This window comes from Pimephales promelas, chromosome 2 (assembly GCF_988280905.1).
Source record: "Pimephales promelas chromosome 2, fPimPro1.hap1.1, whole genome shotgun sequence".
Lineage (NCBI taxonomy): Eukaryota > Metazoa > Chordata > Actinopteri > Cypriniformes > Leuciscidae > Pimephales > Pimephales promelas.
The window spans coordinates 49423474-49445216 of record NC_142770.1 but is presented as its reverse complement, the minus strand read 5'-3'; the positions used below and the strand labels follow the sequence as shown (position 1 = coordinate 49445216).

General features: G+C 39.1%; 1 long non-coding RNA gene and 1 pseudogene across 3 annotated transcripts; one reads left to right on the top strand and one right to left on the bottom strand.

Moving 5' to 3' along the window:
* The first annotated feature begins 8012 nt into the window (after positions 1–8012).
* Positions 8013–9176, top strand: LOC120469531 (uncharacterized). 2 transcript variants are annotated; one of them, XR_016146388.1, is made up of 4 exons: positions 8013–8414; positions 8521–8581; positions 8695–8759; positions 8950–9176. It is a non-coding gene; the product is annotated as an uncharacterized LOC120469531 (long non-coding RNA). The 2 variants fall into 2 exon arrangements; XR_016146387.1 differs by having other exon boundaries at positions 8013–8581.
* Positions 9177–15128: 5952 nt separating this feature from the next.
* Positions 15129–18638, bottom strand: LOC148997717 (uncharacterized; annotated as a pseudogene). The gene is made up of 4 exons (XR_016146374.1): positions 17988–18638; positions 16693–17356; positions 16328–16419; positions 15129–15474 (listed from the first exon to the last, which is right to left on the bottom strand). The product of XR_016146374.1 is annotated as an uncharacterized LOC148997717 (transcript).
* Between the last annotated feature and the right edge of the window lie 3105 nt (positions 18639–21743).

Genomic DNA, 21743 nt, shown 5'->3' with positions numbered 1-21743 from the left:
TTACTTGTGAGTTTGGGTTCTTGTTCTAACAAATGTTTGAACAGTTTTGGGATGCTAATTGGTGGACTCGTTCGGGGGTCGGAAGGTTGAAAAGGGGCACAGTGGGTTATTGGACAAATAGTAGGTTCTTGGACAGTGGGATAGGTTGCAGGTGGGATTCTGTCCATTTGCAGCTTATTGCATGGAGGCTGGGGTTAGTACATTTGAAAATAGTGGGTTATTGGACAAATAGTGGGTTATTGGACAGTGGAATTATGGGATGGCACTTGGTTCTACAGACTCAGGGGCCCCAGCTGAGTGCAGGAAAGTAGTTTTCATCCAAATATTTTGAAAGCTAAGCTTAAAAACCACTGTCCAAATACCCACTATTTGTCCAATAACCCACTATTTTTCAAATGTACTTACCCGGACCATCATGCAATAAGCTGCAAATGGACAGAATCCCGCCGGCAATCTATTCAATGGGTTTTCGGGTAGTATATTTCTAAAATAGTGGGTTATTGGACAAATAGTGGGTTCTTGGACAGTTGGTTATTGGACAAATAGTGGGTTATTGGACAGTTGGTTATTGGACAAATAGTGGGTTATTGGACTGTGGGATAGATAGCAAGTGGGATTCTGTCCATTTGCAGCTTATTGCATGGAGACTGAGGTTAGTATATTTGAAAAATAGTGGGTTATTGGACAAATAGTGGGTTCTTGGACAGTGGAATTATGGGATGGCACTTGGTTCTACAGACTCAGGGGCCCCAGCTGAGTGCAGATACATGGTTTTTATCCAAATATCTTGAAAGCTAAGCTTAAAAAACACTGTCCAAATACACACTATTTGACCAATAACCCACTATTTTTCAAATGTACTACCCCCGACCTTCATGCAAAAAGCTGCAAATGGACGGAATCCCGCCTGCAATCAATTCAATGGGAATTTGAGTATGGTATTTTTTTGACTTTTTTTTGACCGTTTTTTTTCTTGATAAAAACTATATTACTGCACTCAGGGGGGCCCCCTGAGTCCGCGGCACCAAGCGCCATCCCATAATTCCACCGTCCACGAACCCACTATTTTTATAATGGCACAAATGCTACGTGGGATCTCGATATCTCAGCTCTGGGAGGGTCTAGAGCCTCCATTTTTTCACTCAGGTCTAAGTCCCAAGGCCCTCTATCCGAATCCCGAGTTTCGAGAAGATCGGAGAAACTTGTTTTTTCGGACCAAAAAAACCGACAGGGGTACCCCTGTCGCTTTTTTTGGCTCAAAATTTTGACTTTCTCCGATCTTCTCGAAACTCGGGATTCGGATAGAGGGCCATGGGACAAGGACCTGAGCGAAAAAATGGAGGCTCTAGACCCTCCCAGAGCTGAGATATCGAGATCCCACGTAGCATTTGTCCCATTATAAAAATAGTGGGTTCGTGGACGGTGGAATTTGGGGGCGGCGCTTGGTGCCGCGGACTCAGGGGGCCCCCCTGAGTGCAGTAATATAGTTTTTATCATGAAAAAAAATGGTCAAAAAAAAGTCAAAAAAATACCATAACCAAATCCCCATTCAATCGATGGCAGGCAGGGTTCTGTCCATTCGCAGCTTATTGCATGAAGATAGGGGTTAGTAGATTTCAAAAATAGTGGGTTATTGGACACATAGTGGGTTCGTGGACAGTGGAATTATGGGATGGTGCTTGGTGCTACAGACTCAGGGGCCCCAGCTGAGTGCAGGAAAGTAGTTTTCATCCAAATATCTTGAAAGCTAAGCCTAAAAACCACTGTCCAAATACACACTATTTGTCCAATAACCCACTATTTTTCAAATGTACTTACCCGGACCATCATGCAATAAGCTGCAAATGGACAGAATCCCGCCGGCAATTTATTGCATGGGTTTTCGGGTAGTACATTTGAAAAACAGTGGGTTATTGGACACATAGTGGGTTCTTGGACAGTGGAATTATGGGATGGCACTTGGTTCTACAGACTCAGGGGCCCCAGCTGAGTGCAGGAAAGTAGTTTTCATCCAAATATCTTGAAAGCTAAGCTTAAAAACCACTGTCCAAATACACACTATTTGTCCAATAACCCACTATTTTTCAAATGTACTTACCCGGACCATCATGCAATAAGCTGCAAATGGACAGAATCCCGCCGGCAATCTATTCAATGGGTTTTCGGGTAGTATATTTCTAAAATAGTGGGTTATTGGACAAAAAGTGGGTTCTTGGACAGTTGGTTATTGGACAAATAGTGGGTTATTGGACAGTGGGATAGATTGCAAGTGGGATTCTGTCCATTTGCAGCTTATTGCATGGAGGCTGAGGTTAGTACATTTGAAAAATAGTGGGTTATTGGACAAATAGTGGGTTATTGGACAGTGGGATAGATTGCAGGTGGGATTCTGTCCATTTGCAGCTTATTGCATGGAGGCTGGGGTTAGTACATTTGAAAATAGTGGGTTATTGGACAAATAGTGGGTTATTGGACAGTGGGATAGATTGCAGGTGGGATTCTGTCCATTTGCAGCTTATTGCATGGAGGCTGGGGTTAGTACATTTGAAAAATAGTGGGTTATTGGACAAATAGTGGGTTATTGGACAGTGGGATAGATTGCAGGTGGGATTCTGTCCATTTGCAGCTTATTGCATGGAGGCTGGGGTTAGTACATTTGAAAATAGTGGGTTATTGGACAAATAGTGGGTTATTGGACAGTGGGATAGATTGCAGGTGGGATTCTGTCCATTTGCAGCTTATTGCATGGAGGCTGAGGTTAGTACATTTGAAAAATAGTGGGTTATTGGACAAATAGTGGGTTATTGGACAGTGGGATAGGTTGCAGGTGGGATTCTGTCCATTTGCAGCTTATTGCATGGAGGCTGGGGTTAGTACATTTGAAAATAGTGGGTTATTGGACAAAAAGTGGGTTCTTGGACAGTTGGTTATTGGACAAATAGTGGGTTATTGGACAGTGGGATAGATTGCAAGTGGGATTCTGTCCATTTGCAGCTTATTGCATGGAGGCTGAGGTTAGTACCAAGGTTATAATCGTTAACGAAAACTAACGAAAAAACGAAAACTAGATGGGAAAAAACATTGTCGTTAACTGAAATAAAAATAAAAACGAGCCATTACAAAAAAACTATAACTAACTAAAACTGTAATGTGTGTTTGCAAAACTAACTAAAATAAAATAAAATTATAGAGCAAATGTCCTTAGTTTTCGTCTTTAACACTATTTAAAACACGCAGTGTATTCGTTGCATTTCATTTCCCTGTAACGCTCTCTCCCTCCGTCTCTCTCTCAAATGCACGCACACACACAGCCCCTCCCCTCAGTGCAATGCACACCGCGTCTCTATGAAAACGAGGGTTCGATCAATGTTAAAAGCAAGTTCGCGAAAGGTTGGTATCTCATGATGAACATTTTACACAATCACACATTAAAAGGTGGTGTAAAAATATGTTAATGTCAACCCGAGAAGCGATTGAGCCTTCGTTAGAAAGTTACTGACTTAGTTGCAATTTTGAGGTAAAATGCTGCTGGGCAGTGGGCATGGCCGTGGCTAACCAGTCCGGACCTTGGCCATGTTTTTTTTACATTCAAAAATGGAATGGCATGATTGAATGATTATGTGAATGATTAATTAGCCATGTTTAGACCACCTGTGTGTTTGCAATTCATGTTGCAGCGAGAAGCTAGCGCAGTGAAGGGGGCTTGAGAACGCATTGTGAATGAGGGCGTTAGTGTAGCCTCTGTGTTGCCAGATCCACCTAATCGAATGGTGCGGTAATCTTCTGGACCTGTTTTTCGGATTTTTTGTGACACTTTAGGAAGTTATTATAGTGGAAAGTTGCATGTTAGTGTTAGTGATATATTAATCTTATTTCCAAAACACAAGCTTTGAAATAATTTCGAATTGTTATTATATTATTTGCTTGTTTTTCGTAGCAATATCTGGCAACATTTTACTGTCTGCGTTAATAAAAAAAGCTTATAGACAAACTGCAATTGCATAAGGCAACCACACCAAACGCAATGATCATTGTGATTATCTGTAAAAACAATAGCATAATACAGATCTGTATGTTACAGAATAAAATTTGCCAAAATAACCTTACTGGCCAGCTGGAAGACAGCTCATGCTTTGTTAACGTTTCACATAGTCATCATAAATGCAATAATTAAAGTAGTGTTTCTCAACTAGCAATCTATTCTACTAGCAATTTATTTAGACCTACTTTTATTCTGTTTCTTTGCACAAAACTCTCCAGAAAGTGCCATTTAATAGTTAATATAATATATATATATATATATATATATATATATATATATATATATATATATATGGTAATTCCTTTAAAAAATCCCTTCATGTCCATGGGGAAATGTGGGTCCAATAGCCTAACCATTATTATATTACTAATTATTGTGAGGTAATTATTAACTATTATTACCTCACTAGTTTTCAGACCCTGGTTGCAGCCTTGCTGCTTGGTTGTCGGTGTCAAAAAACTCTATAAGCTGTGATTCAAATATTAAATAATGTTATGTCATTATTTTACTCTTACACTGACTGTTTGCTGCTTCAGTCCAGATTAGTGTTGTATAGGGTAAATTTAGTATAAGGTGTGGAAATTGTAAAGCTGTGGGATTTTTTTATAGAAGATATCTAGATTGTTACGGTAAAGGATTTTCACATTGTAGGCTTCATTTTATGTACTGGTTTTAATGTTGAATAGATATTTCTAAAATTGTATGATGTTTTTGTTGAGTTATTGTTACACAATTCTTTTTCTGACCTTTTTCAACCTTGCCCCTGACAAATAACCCAAACTACAAAAAAAAGACTAAAACTAACACTAAAACTAATAAAAACTAAACTAAAACTAAGCATTTTCAAAAAATAGAAACTAAACTAAACTAGCAAACCCACTTTTAAAACTAATTAAAACTAAACTGAATTTGAAAACAAAAATTCAAAACGAAATAAAAATAAAAACTAATGAAAAATGCAAAACTATAATAACCTTGGTTAGTACATTTGAAAAATAGTGGGTTATTGGACAAATAGTGGGTTATTGGACAGTGGGATAGATTGCAGGTGGGATTCTGTCCATTTGCAGCTTATTGCATGGAGGCTGGGGTTAGTACATTTGAAAATAGTGGGTTATTGGACAAAAAGTGGGTTCTTGGACAGTTGGTTATTGGACAAATAGTGGGTTATTGGACAGTGGGATAGATTGCAAGTGGGATTCTGTCCATTTGCAGCTTATTGCATGGAGGCTGAGGTTAGTACATTTGAAAAATAGTGGGTTATTGGACAAATAGTGGGTTATTGGACAGTGGGATAGATTGCAGGTGGGATTCTGTCCATTTGCAGCTTATTGCAAGGAGGCTGGGGTTAGTACATTTGAAAATAGTGGGTTATTGGACAAAAAGTGGGTTCTTGGACAGTTGGTTATTGGACAAATAGTGGGTTATTGGACAGTGGGATAGATTGCAAGTGGGATTCTGTCCATTTGCAGCTTATTGCATGGAGGCTGAGGTTAGTACATTTGAAAATAGTGGGTTATTGGACAAATAGTGGGTTATTGGACAGTGGGATAGGTTGCAGGTGGGATTCTGTCCATTTGCAGCTTATTGCATGGAGGCTGGGGTTAGTACATTTGAAAATAGCGGGTTATTGGACACATAGTGGGTTCGTGGACAGTGGAATTATGGGACGGCGCTCGGTGCCACGGACTCGGGGGCCCCGGCCGAGCGCAGACGAGTGGTTTTCGTCACGACCGGAACTCCGATCGAAACGTCTATCGAAAACGCGGCCCAAATCCCCACCCGACGGATCGGCGGCGGGGCCGCGTCCGATCGCTGCGCGTCGGGCCGACCGGGGAAAAAAAAAAAAAAAAAAGCGGGTTATTGGACGAATAGTGGGTCCGTGGGACGGGGGCGTGGCCCGGGAGTGGTCCCGGGACGTTTTCGCAAATATAGTGGGTTATTGGACGAATAGTGGGTCCGTGGGACGGGGGCGTGGCCGGGGGGCGTTCCCGAGACGTTTGGTAAATATAGTGGGTTATTGGACGAATAGTGGGTCCGCGGGACGGGGGCGTGGCCGGGGGCGGGCGGGGGGCGTTCCCGAGACGTTCCCCCGATTTAGTGGGTTGTCGGACGAATAGTGGGTCCGCGGGACGGGGGCGGGGGTCCGGGGGCGGGTCACCGGACCCCCTGTGGGAGCGGTGGCCGGTCGGACGTTTAGTGGGTTCGCGGGACGTTCCGGGGACGGCTCCCCCGTGGGGGTCGAGGCGGAACTGCCCCCGCGCCCCCCTGGCTTCGGGCCGCTCCCGTCGGCCCCCCGGGGGGCTCGGGGCCCGCCCCGCCCGCCCGCGCGCCCCCCAGCGCCGGGCGAGGCCCGGGGGCGCCATCGGCCGGACCCCCAAAAATTTCGGGGGGCCGGCGCGCTCGTCCGGGGACCGCCGTCCGCAGGGGGACTCCCCGCTGGTGGAGCGTACCTTTTTCAAAGTTTTGGACTAGCTAGAGAAATTATTGAAAGCAGAAAAATATGTAATTCGGCGACGCGCTCATCACTATGTTGTCCAGGGTAAGACACTGTAACTTACAGTTATTTATATTTTGTATGTATCCGACAACATTTGGCATCGCTATTATTATAAAAACAAATGTTAGCGCTGCAGGTGTCCAATTTTCACAACAGCCAGAGGCAGTGTTGCCAGATGTACGATAATTATCGTATTTGTACGATAATTTTGACCTCTGTACGATGTACGATCAATAATGAAAAAAATCCCATAATGTACGATAATTTCAGATTTTTGTGATCGGGGGTCATAATCATAGTGCTTCTATACTCATTGATCTAGCTGTTGATTTACGTCATGCTTGTGAGGAGAAAATGAAGGCGAGAGAGCACGGTATGAGGGAGAGACTGCGTGCGTCTCCCCCGCTCCCGTCATCAATCCAGTCGACTCTCGCGGCAACGCGTCATAGTTGGGGGGCGTGGTGGGGGAAAGCAGCGTATGTATTTGAAAGACAAAAATGTCATATTGCGAGTCATTGACGGCTGCCGACCGGCAACGGTACATTGCAAAATGAACTGTAATAGGTTATGATTGCCTTTATTTAATTAAAAACTGGGTCAATGACCCACCAAATGGCCGGAGGTGTCGTTTCCAGACTATTATCTGGTTGAATCTCCAGGTAAGACATCGTGGTAGCTACTGGTAACATAAGCCTAACTCAATCAACTAAGTTGATATAAGTTATTGTAAGTCCACAAAACCTTGTCACTTAACAACTGTACGTAACCTTCACTCCAAACTATTAATCCTTTTGTAAAACGGTGATCAGTAACCTCGAAATTGCCGAGGGGTTTTGCTGACAGAATCCGAATTCTCACAGACTGCACTCTCACTCTGTATTGAGCTGATAACCTTAAGCTAATAACGCTAATGTGAATGAGACATCCCTTAGGAAAAACGAATCTTGTAGTATTTTAGGACAAAATATTATACAATATTATACAAAATATTACGTAATTCCTTTTATAAAAATACTATAGTATTTTACAGAGGAAGCTATTACAGAACATCAGAGTATTATAGAATATTATAGATATATAATATTCTATCTATAATATTTAATATTATAGATATTATAATATAGATTATATATATTGTTATAATCTATATAAGATTATAATCTAATATAGATTATATATTATATAACCCCCCCCCCCCCTTTGACGTGTGTACGATCATTTTCTTCCAAATACGATAATTTTGAGCTTCTGGTACGATACTTTGATATTTTCAATCTGGCAACACTGGCCAGAGGCGTCATTGCCCATTCAAACCTGCCTGTGCCAGAGTCAGACGCGCTCAGCGCTCATCATTTAACTGTTGTTCAGTGTTTGCAAACAAAGTTTATCTCATGTTTCTTCTGACTGACATTTAAATACAGACTTTTATGCTTGTGGAGGTGACTAAAAAAACTTGAAAACTTGTGTAACCAGGTCAAAAGTTATCAAACCAATTACTGCACTGGTTAACTAATGCTCTAGGATAAGGGAAGTTACACCACAGACTGTTCCAGGGTTTTCTCATTAATTGATGGAATAGTACGCTAGCCCTTTAAGAAACGCGATGTGTGACATTCTGGAAGAATCGCGAGATTCTGCTGTGTACAGCGCGTGGTCACAACGTGATTTGAAGTGCGGCTCATGCGGTGGAGTCCTGAGGCCATTAGACGCCGATGTTACTGTTAAAATAACAAAAAAAGCACATATAGTAACTTGGAAGTCTCTCTTAGTGTGTTGTGAGGATTGTGTGTTGTGCTGAGGGAACTTTGAAATTCTGTCGACTCGAGATGCATACCTATGTGGAGAAATCCGATCGACAATAAATCTCGAAGCGTGAGTGATTAATCATAACTAATGTCAGTTTATTATTGAGAATATTTTGTTGTGTATGATGTAATCTGAACATTAAGTGATTAGTGATCATTTTGGTTGATTAAAGAGGGGAGAGGAGTATTCTTAAGGCCTCCTGAGTGTTTCCAGGCCGAGTGTGAAGCAACAGAGTGAGTGTTGTTAATTAATTAATCCTAAAAAAAGTGTTTGCTGCTTATACGTGTGTTTATGGCAATCGGTTGATTGTTAAATAAGTGTTATACTGTGTTTATTGCTGTTTCAGAAGGAGAATTGAGTTCAGCATTCAATGTGACAGTGTGTACATGCTATAAAGTGTGTTGATGAACAGTAAGTTTAATTTGATTATTATAATAAGAGTCATTTGATTATTTCTTTGTGGAATATTAGAATGTATTAATGTTACTGGAAATGTAACTTCATTTTTACATTTTTCATGCATCTTTTATGTAAGATAAGCAGCTTTATTTTGTATTCTGTGTTGACAAATCTTGTAACAATCTGTGTATGTGTTTTTCAGAATACGAGTCCACTATCGTTGTCTATGTTAATTAGATTCCAGTAGTTTATTTGTTAATGTGGTGACTGAGAACAGAAAGACAAGAGAGACTAGAGTTGATAACAAAATATCTTTATTGATTCCAACCAATGTAACAAGCTTTCCTGTCTAGTATCACATATTTGCATAGTTAACGCTGCGCTGTTTCAAGTGCAGTCTGGAATAAACGATCCCACAGATAATTTAAATCCCTGTGTCTAGTGTTGTCACTAATATTCACACCGGGCCACACTTGTTCAAAAGTCATAACACATACATTAAAATAATGTGGTTGAAGAACACATGAAATTAAAAGACAATTTTGTTAATATTACCCTCAGGTGCTCTTCAGTCACTTCAGACCGACAAAAATTCACATTTAATTTCACATATTTTCACATTTCGTATGACTTATTACACACGCTACCCAAAACACACATGCACACACACAAGCACTGAAACACACAAACAATATTGAGACAAACATTCTTTTCACATGAGAAACATGATCTTATCCTGCACTGCATAATATCCATTCAACACACACACACGCACACGCACACACACACACAGTGCGCGCACACACAAACACACACACAGTCCTTGCTCCCAATTCAAAACAATAATCTGATATGATCACAATATTACAGTGAAAACTAGAGTAAAGTTTTATTCTAAGACCCCCCCCCCCCTCCCATTTGCCATCGATGATTTATTTATTTATTTTTTTGTATAGATGGAGAACTTTTTTATATCCGCCATAAGGGCACAGACAAACAGTTGAAAGTGAAGGTGGTCAGGGGTGCTGCAGAAGCAGACAGCATTTTCAAAGAATTCCATGCCAGTGAGGCAGGTGGGCATAGTGGCAAGGAGAAGACAATTAATGCCATTTCTAGCAGATATTATTGGCCTGGGATGTCAGTTGATATCGAAAACTGGGTGAGTTTTACTGACATTTTGTTACATTGTATAAACAGTGCCAGTTCCTATAAAAAATGAAATAAATACTGAATAATGTTTTTTATTCCTCTCTTCAGATTAAACTGTGTTCTGCGTGCCAGGCGAATAGACCCATCAAACTCCAGGAAGAATACACTCCAATAATTGTGTCGTCTTCTTCTTCTTCTTCTTCTTCTTCTTCTTCTTCAAAAAAAAAAAAAATGTTGTCCAAAAATACATTGCCTGCTTTGTTTGTGTAGGTGACTGAACCATGGGAGTTGGTAGGCATGGACTTAATTGGCAAGTTGTCAATCACTTCGAGCGGGAATCAGTACATTTGTGTACTGATAGATTATTTTACAAAGTGGGTGGAGGCTTATCCACTTGCCTCCAAAACAGCCGAGGAAGTTACAACGTGTGTTGTAAAAATGTTTTATCGTTTCGGGGCGCCGAAACGAATACTCACAGACCAAGGCAGGGAGTTTGTGAATCAGGTTTGTATTTGCATTTGCTCAATTGTTTAATTTATTATTAATATTGTTATGTATTTTTTATTATACCGATACATTTATTTTCTCCAGATCAACAAAGAAGTTTGTTCTTTGTTCGGTATACAGCGCAGTCTGTGTTCACCGTACCATCCACAAACCAATGGGTTAGTGGAGCGAATTAATGGCACAATACAGAGGTAAGATTAGAAATTGTAAAAGTTTAAATTCATTTGTCCATCTTAGGTATCATTTACTTTCATTTATGAGCCATAAAAACTTGATGTGTGAAATATAGGGGCTTTCTTTTATTAAATTTTTAGAATTTGAAAGAAATGAAAGACTGATAAGTGTAGTTTTGTAATTAAATTGTAGTCCTTGAAACCCCAAAATAGAGCTTGAAAACTCCTTGAAATCGCTGGAATTTCAATTTATGGTATCTGTATGAACCCTGCAAATAATACCCACAATGGTGGCCTTTGGGTCCTGAACATAAAGAAAAGGCAAAAAAAATTATTTAGAGAAAGGGATAGATGACTGAAGGTGCACAATACACACCTCTTTGTTAAAATAGTAGTTCACTTTTAAAAGAACGTTTGCTGATAATTTACTCACCCCCATGTCATCCAAGATGTCCATGTCTTTCTTTCTTCAGTCAAAAAGTAATTAAGGTTTTTGATGAAAACATTCCAGGATTTTCTCCATATAATGGACTTCAATGGGCACCAAACGGTTCAAGGTCCAAAAGACCGCTTCAGTGCAGCTTCAAAGGGCTTTAAACGACACCAGACGATGAATAAGTGTCTTATCAAGGGGCATGAAAAAGATTTGTTCATTTTGATGAACGAGTTTGAACAGGAGAGTCACGAACGCTCATCACAGAACAGAGCAAGGCGAGCATTTGTGCTTATAAAACTTAAACTTTGTTATTTTTTTTAAATGACCGTTTCGCTAGATAAGATCCTTATTCTTTTTTTTTCTTTTTTAAAATGATTTATTATTTTTATTATTTTTAATAAGACCCTTATTCATCGTCTGGTGTCGTTTAAAGTCGTTTAAAGATCAGCAACTGTGCAGAAAAAAGTGTACAGCAATGAAGGGTTGACACTAAAACATCAAGAGTGCAAATAAGACCCCCCCCCCCCCCACACACACACACACACACACACACACAAACACCCACAGGTTTTCACTCTCACTTCTGTGTAGTCCATGGTCGTCCGATGATGACTTTTCTTATAACTTGTGGGTTCTCCGATGCGGGACACACCCAGTGTTTCACAAACAGGGCATATGAAAGTTTCTCTCACAAACACTGGATGTAAATACAGCTGGCATACTAATCCCAAATAAGAGACAAAAGTACGCAAACATTTTTCTATTTACATGATGAGGTTTTTATAGTCACAGAGTGTACAAATAACAAGGTCATATGAGACACAGCCATCTTTTAAACGTATAATTACTGAAATATATTCTCAGAAGGCGAAGCACTGCTACTTGGGCGGAATGATTCCCACTGCACCTGAGACGCACTGTGGTGAGGAGCAGAGAGTTCGTTCAGAGTTGGAGTAATAGAGTCAGCAATTACTAGAATGTAAAAGCATAGTTTACAATCGTGGGTGTTCATTGTATTGTAGCTGCGACAATAAACAGGGGAGACTGGGTAATACCATGATGTTTCACAGGATTCCAACGAAAAACACATCCAGACTAATAAATATCACAGAACATGAATTATTACAGTAATCGATATATTTTAAATGGAATTTATTACAGCTGAACCAAATGTGTTCAACAGCATATAATACAGTAATGTTAGATAATTGCATTACAATTGGCTAGAATAAGGGGAAAGTAATAGCACAAGGCAAATGGTTTTTGCACAATGAACCCACAGTAGCCTAACCAGGGGCGTAACTACCCAGTTTCAGAAGGGTATGCAGCAACAATTTTAGCGTTCTGTAATGTTAAATTCAGCAGTCTGGTGCACTTTGAGAGTTCAAAATTAAAAGCTCCAACCCATATTCAGGGTGCAAATTAAACAAAGAAAAATCTTCCTTTTAGTTAGTGTCTGTCTACATTATAATAATAGTTATAATATTAATCCCATGATACTAGTAATAGCCATAAAGGCTATTGTAAAACAAATGCACTGAAAAATAAAGGAAACTTTCATAATTAGTTTTGCACTATGGGCCAGTGTGTGAGAAAGAAAAAACTAAAGCTGACTTTTTTTGACCAATGCATTACACCAGCACAGCGCCGCCAATTAAGCAAAAAACAAAACAAAAACAAACAAACAAATGGATCAATTGACATGCCATCTCCTTTTCTCTCTTTCTTTTTCTATTTTTAGCCCCACAGCATTTTGTTTTATCCATCTTTTTCGTCGACAACTCACTTCTCGTACCTGCTCGCTCAGCGCTCATGGCGCCCCCGCCCGCTCGCGATATTACCCGCCCCCCTTCTCCATGAGGGCGCCTACTCTAGCCTGGCTTAAAGTCCTCTAAAATTTTATATAACATTGAAGGAATGCAGAAATGATTTAGAAACGCACAACAGCAGCTACATATAGAAATACAATATAGCCTATATATATATATATATATATATATATATATATATATACACACACACACACACACACATATAAATGTGACACTATGGATCATTTAGACAGTGCACACATATATATAAATATATATATATATATTGTAACATTTTTAGATGCATGATAAAAATGCATCAGCCAATATGCTATTAATGGAAATAAATAGAAACATTTGGATATGTTTATTTTTTGAAATTGTCACTAATATATTCACAGCCTCCAGTCATGAGCTGAAGGCCCTTGTCAAATTCTGGGTCGGTTGGGAGGTTCCCACTACTTCCCTCAAACTGGAGGTATCCAGAGTTAACCTCCCCAAGGCATCCACATGTTTTGAGACCCTACGTCTTCCATCCCGATACACTGATTACACAGCATTCAAGAAAGAATTACTTGCATGCATAAATACAGTCAATACAGGATTTGGGCTGGTGTAATAGTGGTGCAACAGTTCTTTAACAGTTTAGGTCTATTTCTTGTTCTATTAACCATCTATATCCATTGATTCTATCGAACCATGTTCATGGATAGTGTGGTGGAATTGTTTATATAGTTATTAATTTCAGTTTTTTGTTTTTTTTAACATGTGCAGTCACAGACACTTTTTTTTACTTGATTTATTTGAAAAAATAAAAGCACTACAGAGGTTGAAAATAATTACCAAACTGTTCTTCACTGTTTATGCAGTGATATGTTATAAACCTGTTAATGACATAACTGTAGTTTTTGTATTTTTACATACAGTAAGTCTTTTTGTTTACTTAAAATTCAACATGGACAAAAGGTTGAAAAGAAAAACAATAAAACGGTTCTTCAGTGTTTGCCCAGTATGTGCTGTATGTAGTGAGTGGTTGCCAGATAGATATCTCTGCCATATGATGTTGAGGGTCCCATGGGATCAATGGCTGCTTGAAGTCCTGCTAGCTCTTCTGGGGTCAACAGGCTGTCAGCCATGGGAACAATGACTCCATGTAGTGAATCATAAGGCAGGCCACAATCTTCCCAGTCAAGGTGTTGAAGGGACAGTTCCTAAAACGGATTAATCAGTATTTTATTTATAAATAAATTTATATCAGCAAGTAATATAACATAGCTTAAAGGGGCGATGAACTGAGAAATCAAATTTTCCTTGAGCTTTTGACATCTAAGAGGTCATCATATTATAAGAATATCCTGTAAGTTTCGAAACTGAAAACATCCTTGTTAGTCCAATCAAAGCTTTTATTGACACCAGGCTCAGCAAACTCGGCTCTGTCAAAGAGGATAAAACACCACCCCCACAGCAGATGATCAACGCCTACTTCAACACGGCTGGTTTTGCCCTGCCCACCAATTCACGCATTACACACATAGCTCATTATAATATGCAAAACTGTTATCCACTCACATCAGTGGGCGTTTACTTCCAAGTCTTCAGTGCAGACGCCCATAAAAACCAAGAACTGTTGAGCTAGGCTCAAAACTTGGGTAGTAAATAGCCTATTACTTATTCATTTTGATGTTTTTGAATGCAAAAACCAAGCGAACGTCATAAGTTGACCTCAAACAACAATATAAAAAGCCAGTTCATGACCCCATTAACAAAATATCTGAATAACAATAGCTGGGTCAGCAAGGTCAAATTTCCATCTTCTACAAAAGCTAGAATAGCTTACGCTTTTTAATCTTGTTGCAGCGATTTGTTTGATGCCATTTTGTTACCTCAGTGTCTTCAAACTCTGGCTCTGCCACCGCATGCTTCCCATCTCCCAGAGCTGATTGGGTGTCATGTTCCCCTCGGTTCGAATAGGGTGGTTATCCCATCCATTATGAAATGCGTCCAGGCTAGCTTGTATTCTGGGCAAGAACACATAATGGCAACTAAAAAGATGCATGTTGTTAGATAGGTCAAAGAACCCATCATCTTCCAGTGAGTGCAGCACACTATAGTATATGGTGGTTACAGCACACCACACGTCTCTCCACAGTCTCTCAATCCTGAAAAAGTGATATTTTATAATGAATTATTGTCAATGTAAATTTTTATTTAAATTAATTTAGTCTCATTCCAAACATATTGTTTCATGTAGATACATCATTACTTTTATCTAAGAAAGGTATGGCAAATAATTAAAAGTGCCACTACCATTTTTTTTAAGTGATTAACAGATAAAGTACAATTATACTTTTACGAGTCTCATTAGAATTATATTTTTAAGACCCTAATATAATGTCAGGAAACATGATACATCTGCCATTTAAAAGCAATTAATCTTTAAACAAAATTTATCCTATAGACAACCAAAGTCCTACAAACATCAAAAGCAACAAAAAAAGACCATAGCAATACATTCGAAGAGAAGAGGAAAAACTACCTGCCTCTGATTGTGGACGCTCTTTCCAGCAATAAAGCTGGACCTTCCTGTGCCCCGTACGGTGAACATCAGACGTGCTATGTCGACATTCTCTACGCCATGGTCACCTCTTACTCTAAAGAATAATTGATAAACAGTAATCATGCTAAACATAAATATAAGAAGTGAATACATGCAGCATTTCCAACAATTTCCTGTCAAAGCCTTTTTTATGTCACTTCACATAAAAATAGTCAGGATAGTTAACCCAAAAATGATATTATTTCATAATTTACTCACCATTATGTTGTTAAATAATCTGCATGATTGTCTTTCTTATGTGGAATACAAAATAAGAATCTTGAAGAATGTCAGTAAGAAAACAGTTTAAATTCCCATTGACTTTCTTGTCCATAAATGGGAATCAAAACAGTGTTATTAACAACACATTGTTTATATTCCACAGAAGAAAGTAAGTCATACTGTTTGGAAAGACATGAGAGTCAGTAAATGATGAAAAAAAATGATAATTTGTGGGTGAACTAACCCTTTATACATGTCAGACATGTCAGTTTTATTTGGACACCCAAATAAAACTCTGAAAACTGCAGCATGTAAAAATTCAGCTCAATACAGTTTAATGTTAACCGAAAGACTAAACACACACTCATACAGTACACATGTGAGTGTTCCTCTGCATTTAAACTTTACATTTTCCACTTGAGATAGATATAGAGATAGATCTATCTATAGGATAGATCTATCCTTTAATGCTTGAGAAAATGTATTGGATTTAATCAAAATCCCTTTACCATGAGAAAAGATGGAACACACGTGAGAACTTCGACCGCTGATTGAATACCACCATTGGTTCGATTTAGCGCACCTTACAGTTTAAATGCAGAGGAACAGTATGTTATTATGTGAGTGGGCATTTCCTATTGAGATGTTGCTGCATCTATAGTTGTTTTGGTTGTTTATTAAAATACCTCAGTGGAAATCCATAATGTTCAATGGACTGCTGGAAGAAAGCCAAGGCTGTAGATGACAGATTGTTATTTGCGGCACCTAGGTACATGATCTATCGGGGAAAAAAGCAGGAGATAAAATGAGTTAAACGTGTTTGGTCAAGCTGACCTTGTGTTAAAAAGTGTTTTTTATAAGATATTATTACCTTTCTGGAAAATCCATCAATGCCACCAAAGATGACAATAGTGTACCTAGTTATTCAATAGACAACTCATTTTAGAATTAAGCTTTTTTTTAAAACAACCAAATCACCTACACTGACAAGTTTGAGATAGATTGATTGATACAGAAAGGAAGATACAGGGACAGATAGACACTCACTCACCGGATCAGTTTGTGGTTGGTATCGATGTGTACAAGTGCTTTTGGTCCAGGAACGGAGTATTTGCGCCGCACAACACACCCTAGCATGTTCAAACGGGAAAGGATACCCATGGTGTCAACACGATGCATTGAGGCCTTAACTCTCTCCCACTGAACCCTATGACCTCTGGCTTGCAAACTCCCCTTAACAAGCCGATAACCTGCATGTGGCATGCTTTCTTTGATTTCACCAACAAGGTTATCAAGTTCTGCGTCTGATAAAGTGCTGTAAAGACCTCGAACAGTGATGTTTAAATCTGCCATTCGTCTGTACACTGTCCGCCTAGACACTCCGAGAACACTGGCAATGCATGACACAGTGAGACCTTGATGGAGTAGATGCAGCAGGTAATCATGCGACACATCAAAGCGTGGACGTCCAGCTGCTCCATGAGTGACTTGAATGAACACTTCCACGACTTGATTTGATTTTCCTCAGTTACTAATCTGTACAGTTCTGCTAGACCATTCACAATACTCTCAGGAAGATAAATCTGATCAGAAAATGCACTGAACAACACCATCTCCTGTGTGCATATGAACTGTAAATAGTCTAGGTCCAGAGGTTGCCGATTGAGAATGTGCTCAAGTCGAGATCGAAGCCGCTCCATCATTATGCGAACCACCTGGGACATCAATGGACAGACACAGACAGATAGTTATTGATTTTAACTGCAATATATTAAACATTAATAATAAAAAAAACGTGTAAATGGTTTAAACAAAATGTAATATAGAATACAAGACTGTAATGTTTTAGAAAGGGTGGTACACTACAGTGGTACTTTGAGTACCATTAGAAACCTTTAATGGAATAATTAAAAAACATGATAAAAACATATTTCACTCTGTAGCTACCCGTCCACTGACAACCTTGTTAATGTAATAAAATAATTAATGAACGAAACAAAAAATATACAATTGTTTCTTAACTTGCCGGTGACCTATGTAGTGCCCAAATGGTTATTTTAGAAAGAAAAATTAAATCCTCCTTTCAATTAAATTTATTGTTCTCATACATCTATGGAGAACGAAAGAAATAGACTCGTTCTGTGTATACATATTAATTTAGTCATTTTGAACGAGTCTGGTGTTGAAAAAAATATAAAAAGCAACATATGATGGCAGAGCTTTCAGCTTATAGATTCCCCTATCCTAGAGAGAGTACTAATGCGGATTTCTGTCTATATATGTAATAATCATTTGGCAAAGAAAACCTCAAAAGGTAAATTATAGAGACTGTAAGACATAACTCACCTGTTGTTCACCGCTCATTTTCACCGCTGTGGCAAAGGGAAGCTCGAACGTATGAGGTGCCCCTAGGGACATTATTCAGAAATGCCATGCATATACATGTACTTTTCCTCTCACATACACATATGAAACCAAATTCATTCACATACTATAATGAAATGCTCACACACATACAAGTGAAATGCTTTTACACACACAACTGAAACGCTCTCATACATACAAGTAAAAAATATACGCTCACACACACAACTGAAACGCTCACACACACACAACTGAAAAGCTCTCTCACACACAACTGAAACGCTCCCACACACACAACTGAAAATATTACGCTCACACACACACAACTGAAACGCTCACACACACACAACTGAAAAGCTCTCACACACACAACTGAAACGCTCCCACACACACAACTGAAACGCTCACACACACACAACTGAAATCCTCTCACACGCACAACTGAAACGCTCACACACACACACAACTGAAATCCTCTCTCACACACAGCTGAAATGCTCTCTCACACACAACTGAAACGCTCTCACACATACAAGTGAAATGCTTTTACAAACACAACTGAAACGCTCTCGCTCACACAACTGAAAAGCATTTCGGTTGTGTGTGTGTGAGAGCATTTCAGTATGTTGTATGCAAGCATTTCAGTAGTGTGTGTGAGAGCATTTCCGGTATGTTGTATGCAAGCATTTCAGTAGTGTGTGTGAGAGCATTTCCGGTATGTTGTATGCAAGCATTTCAGTAGTGTGTGTGAGAGAGAATTTCAGTTGAAACGGAAGCACATTTCAGTTGAAACGGAAGGTGGTTGAAGTCCCCAGTCCAGTTGGTGGCAGTAGTGCACCTCAAGACGAAGAACTAGAAGCTGTAGAAAGTAAAAACGCGCGCAGCCGCGCACCTTTCACAAAGCACCGTTCGTCACAAATACTGTATTAATAATAAAGTGAGAGAAGTTTCATTTAAAAATTTGCCTCAAATTTATCCTGTTAAAGATACTTTAAGAAGATTTAAAATAAACATAGAAGAGTCTTGTGTTTTTTGCCAATCTAATAAGGAGACAATTTTTCATTTATTTTATCACTGTATGTACACAAAACAATTTTGGTCTGATTTGGAAGAATATATAATTACAAAATTGAATGTAAACATCAGAATCAATATTTTTGATGTCATGCTATACTTTGACTTTTGTGGTTTGTCCAAAAAAAATGATTTTTGTCATTCAGTTGTTTATTATCCTTGGAAAATACCATATTCACAAATGTAAATGGTCTAATTCACAACCTTGTTTTAAGGCATTTCATTTGGACTTTAAATTATATTATAAAACAATAGAAAACATGGAAAACATGAAAGCTACAAGAACATTTCATCTCCTGAAGGAACTGCATATTTTTTAAAATTTTTTCCCCTTCTATAATTATATTAATTTATTTGTTATTATCCTCTGGTCTATACACTATTGATTAAATTTTGTTGAACAGGTTACATTATCTGTAGTGTTGTCTGTACCTATTGTCCTGTGTATTGTTCAGAATAAAGTAAAAAAAAAAAAAAAAAAAAAAAGCACCGTTCGTTCGCTCGCAATCGCGCAACGTAACAGCAATGTCTGCTCAACAGCAAAGAACATTAACCGAGGCAGCGGGCTTGCTGAGCACCATATTAGCCTCAGCGGAGTCCATACGAACCCTGTCAAATGCCACCACACTCGGGAAGCAACCGACCGTTGCAACTCCAAGTGTGGTGGACACGATGGACAGCCACCTAGCCTCGCTCTTCCCTACCCGCCAGCGTAGCGGCGTGCCAATGCCAACTGCAGGTTATTGCCACCTGGGTTCGTATGGACTCCGCTGAGGCTAATATGGTGCTCAGCAAGCCCGCTGCCTCGGTTAATGTTCTTTGCTGTTGAGCAGACAGAGCAGTCTTGAGGTGCACTACTGCCACCAACTGGACTGGGGACTTCAACCACCTTCCGTTTCAACTGAAATGTGCTTCCGTTTCAACTGAAATTCTCTCTCACACACACTACTGAAATGCTTGGATACAACATACCGGAAATGCTCTCACACACACACAACCGAAATGCTTTTCAGTTGTGTGAGCGAGAGCGTTTCAGTTGTGTTTGTAAAAGCATTTCACTTGTATGTGTGAGAGCGTTTCAGTTGTGTGTGAGAGAGCATTTCAGCTGTGTGTGAGAGAGGATTTCAGTTGTGTGTGTGTGAGCGTTTCAGTTGTGCGTGTGAGAGGATTTCAGTTGTGTGTGTGTGAGCGTTTCAGTTGTGTGTGTGGGAGCGTTTCAGTTGTGTGTGTGAGAGCTTTTCAGTTGTGTGTGTGAGCGTTTCAGTTGTGTGTGTGTGAGCGTAATATTTTCAGTTGTGTGTGTGTGAGGGTTTCACTTGTGTGTGAGAGAGCTTTTCAGTTGTGTGTGTGTGAGCGTTTCAGTTGTGTGTGTGAGCGTATATTTTTTACTTGTATGTATGAGAGCGTTTCAGTTGTGTGTGTAAAAGCATTTCACTTGTATGTGTGTGAGCATTTCATTATAGTATGTGAATGAATTTGGTTTCATATGTGTATGTGAGAGGAAAAGTACATGTATATGCATGGCATTTCTGAATAATGTCCCTAGGGGCACCTCATACGAATGCGTTTCAAACAATCACTGCTTCTCCCGGGAGGACTAGCGCTAAATTAATCCGGTGCGCCATCTACTGTTTTGGAAGAGGAATTTGATCAACTGCATTTGTGAGAAAATCCGCGTGAACATATATTTGTGAGAAAATCTGCCTAAGTTGGACGCGGAAAAATAGTGCCAATAGTCACGTGACAGTTTTTCGTACTTGTAGAATTTTGCTTTGTACTTAAAGGTTTTTGTTTCGTCCTTGTAGAATTTTGCTTTGTACTTGAAGGTTTTTGTTTCGTACTTGTAGAATTTTGTTTTGTACTTGAAAGATTTTAGTTTGTACTTGGAGGATATTTTTGTTATTGAAGAAATACATTTCTATGTATATGTAAAACATATTGTATTTGTTTGATAGGTACGTTTTTTATTTACAGAACAATATGCATTAGTTTGTGAGTGATGTTTTGTATTTACAAACCACACTGAGTTTGTTTGTGAATCATTGGGTGTGAGTAAAACACGTTTTGTTTGTGTGTGAGGTTTCGGCACATAAATCGCTCCATAGAATTGCCATTGTGGGATTAATAAAGTTGATTGAATTGAATTCTTAACATTAGACTACTTTGCGAAATTTTGATTCGATACATTCTTTTTCAGTAGGCCCTAATACATTTGTAGGGCTGTAAATTCAGTATGCTTTACCAATGCTATGTATTCAATTAAAGTTCCAATAGGTCTGATCTCTAGGTATTTTCTTCCAAAACAAAGAATTAAAAGTTGCACTGCACAGGAAAAGGATAGCTTTTGAACAGGGAGACAGGTTAAAAATGAAAGCAATTCATAAGGAGATTAGACAGATAACAAATAGTTGTAAACAGAAATATAAACTGCATATTGAGGCGAAAATGAGGGTGAATAACTTGAAACAATTATGGCAAGGAATGTTTACAATGATAGGGAAAGGCAGCGAAGAAAAGGCACATAGATACAAATGGAGATGATCAAGCATTTGCAGATGAACTGAATGATTTTTATGCACGATTCGAAACATCAGACTTTCTTTTGGAGCGTGATACCATTAGACAGCAGATACAGTACGGTATTGGTATATGGTATGGTACTGC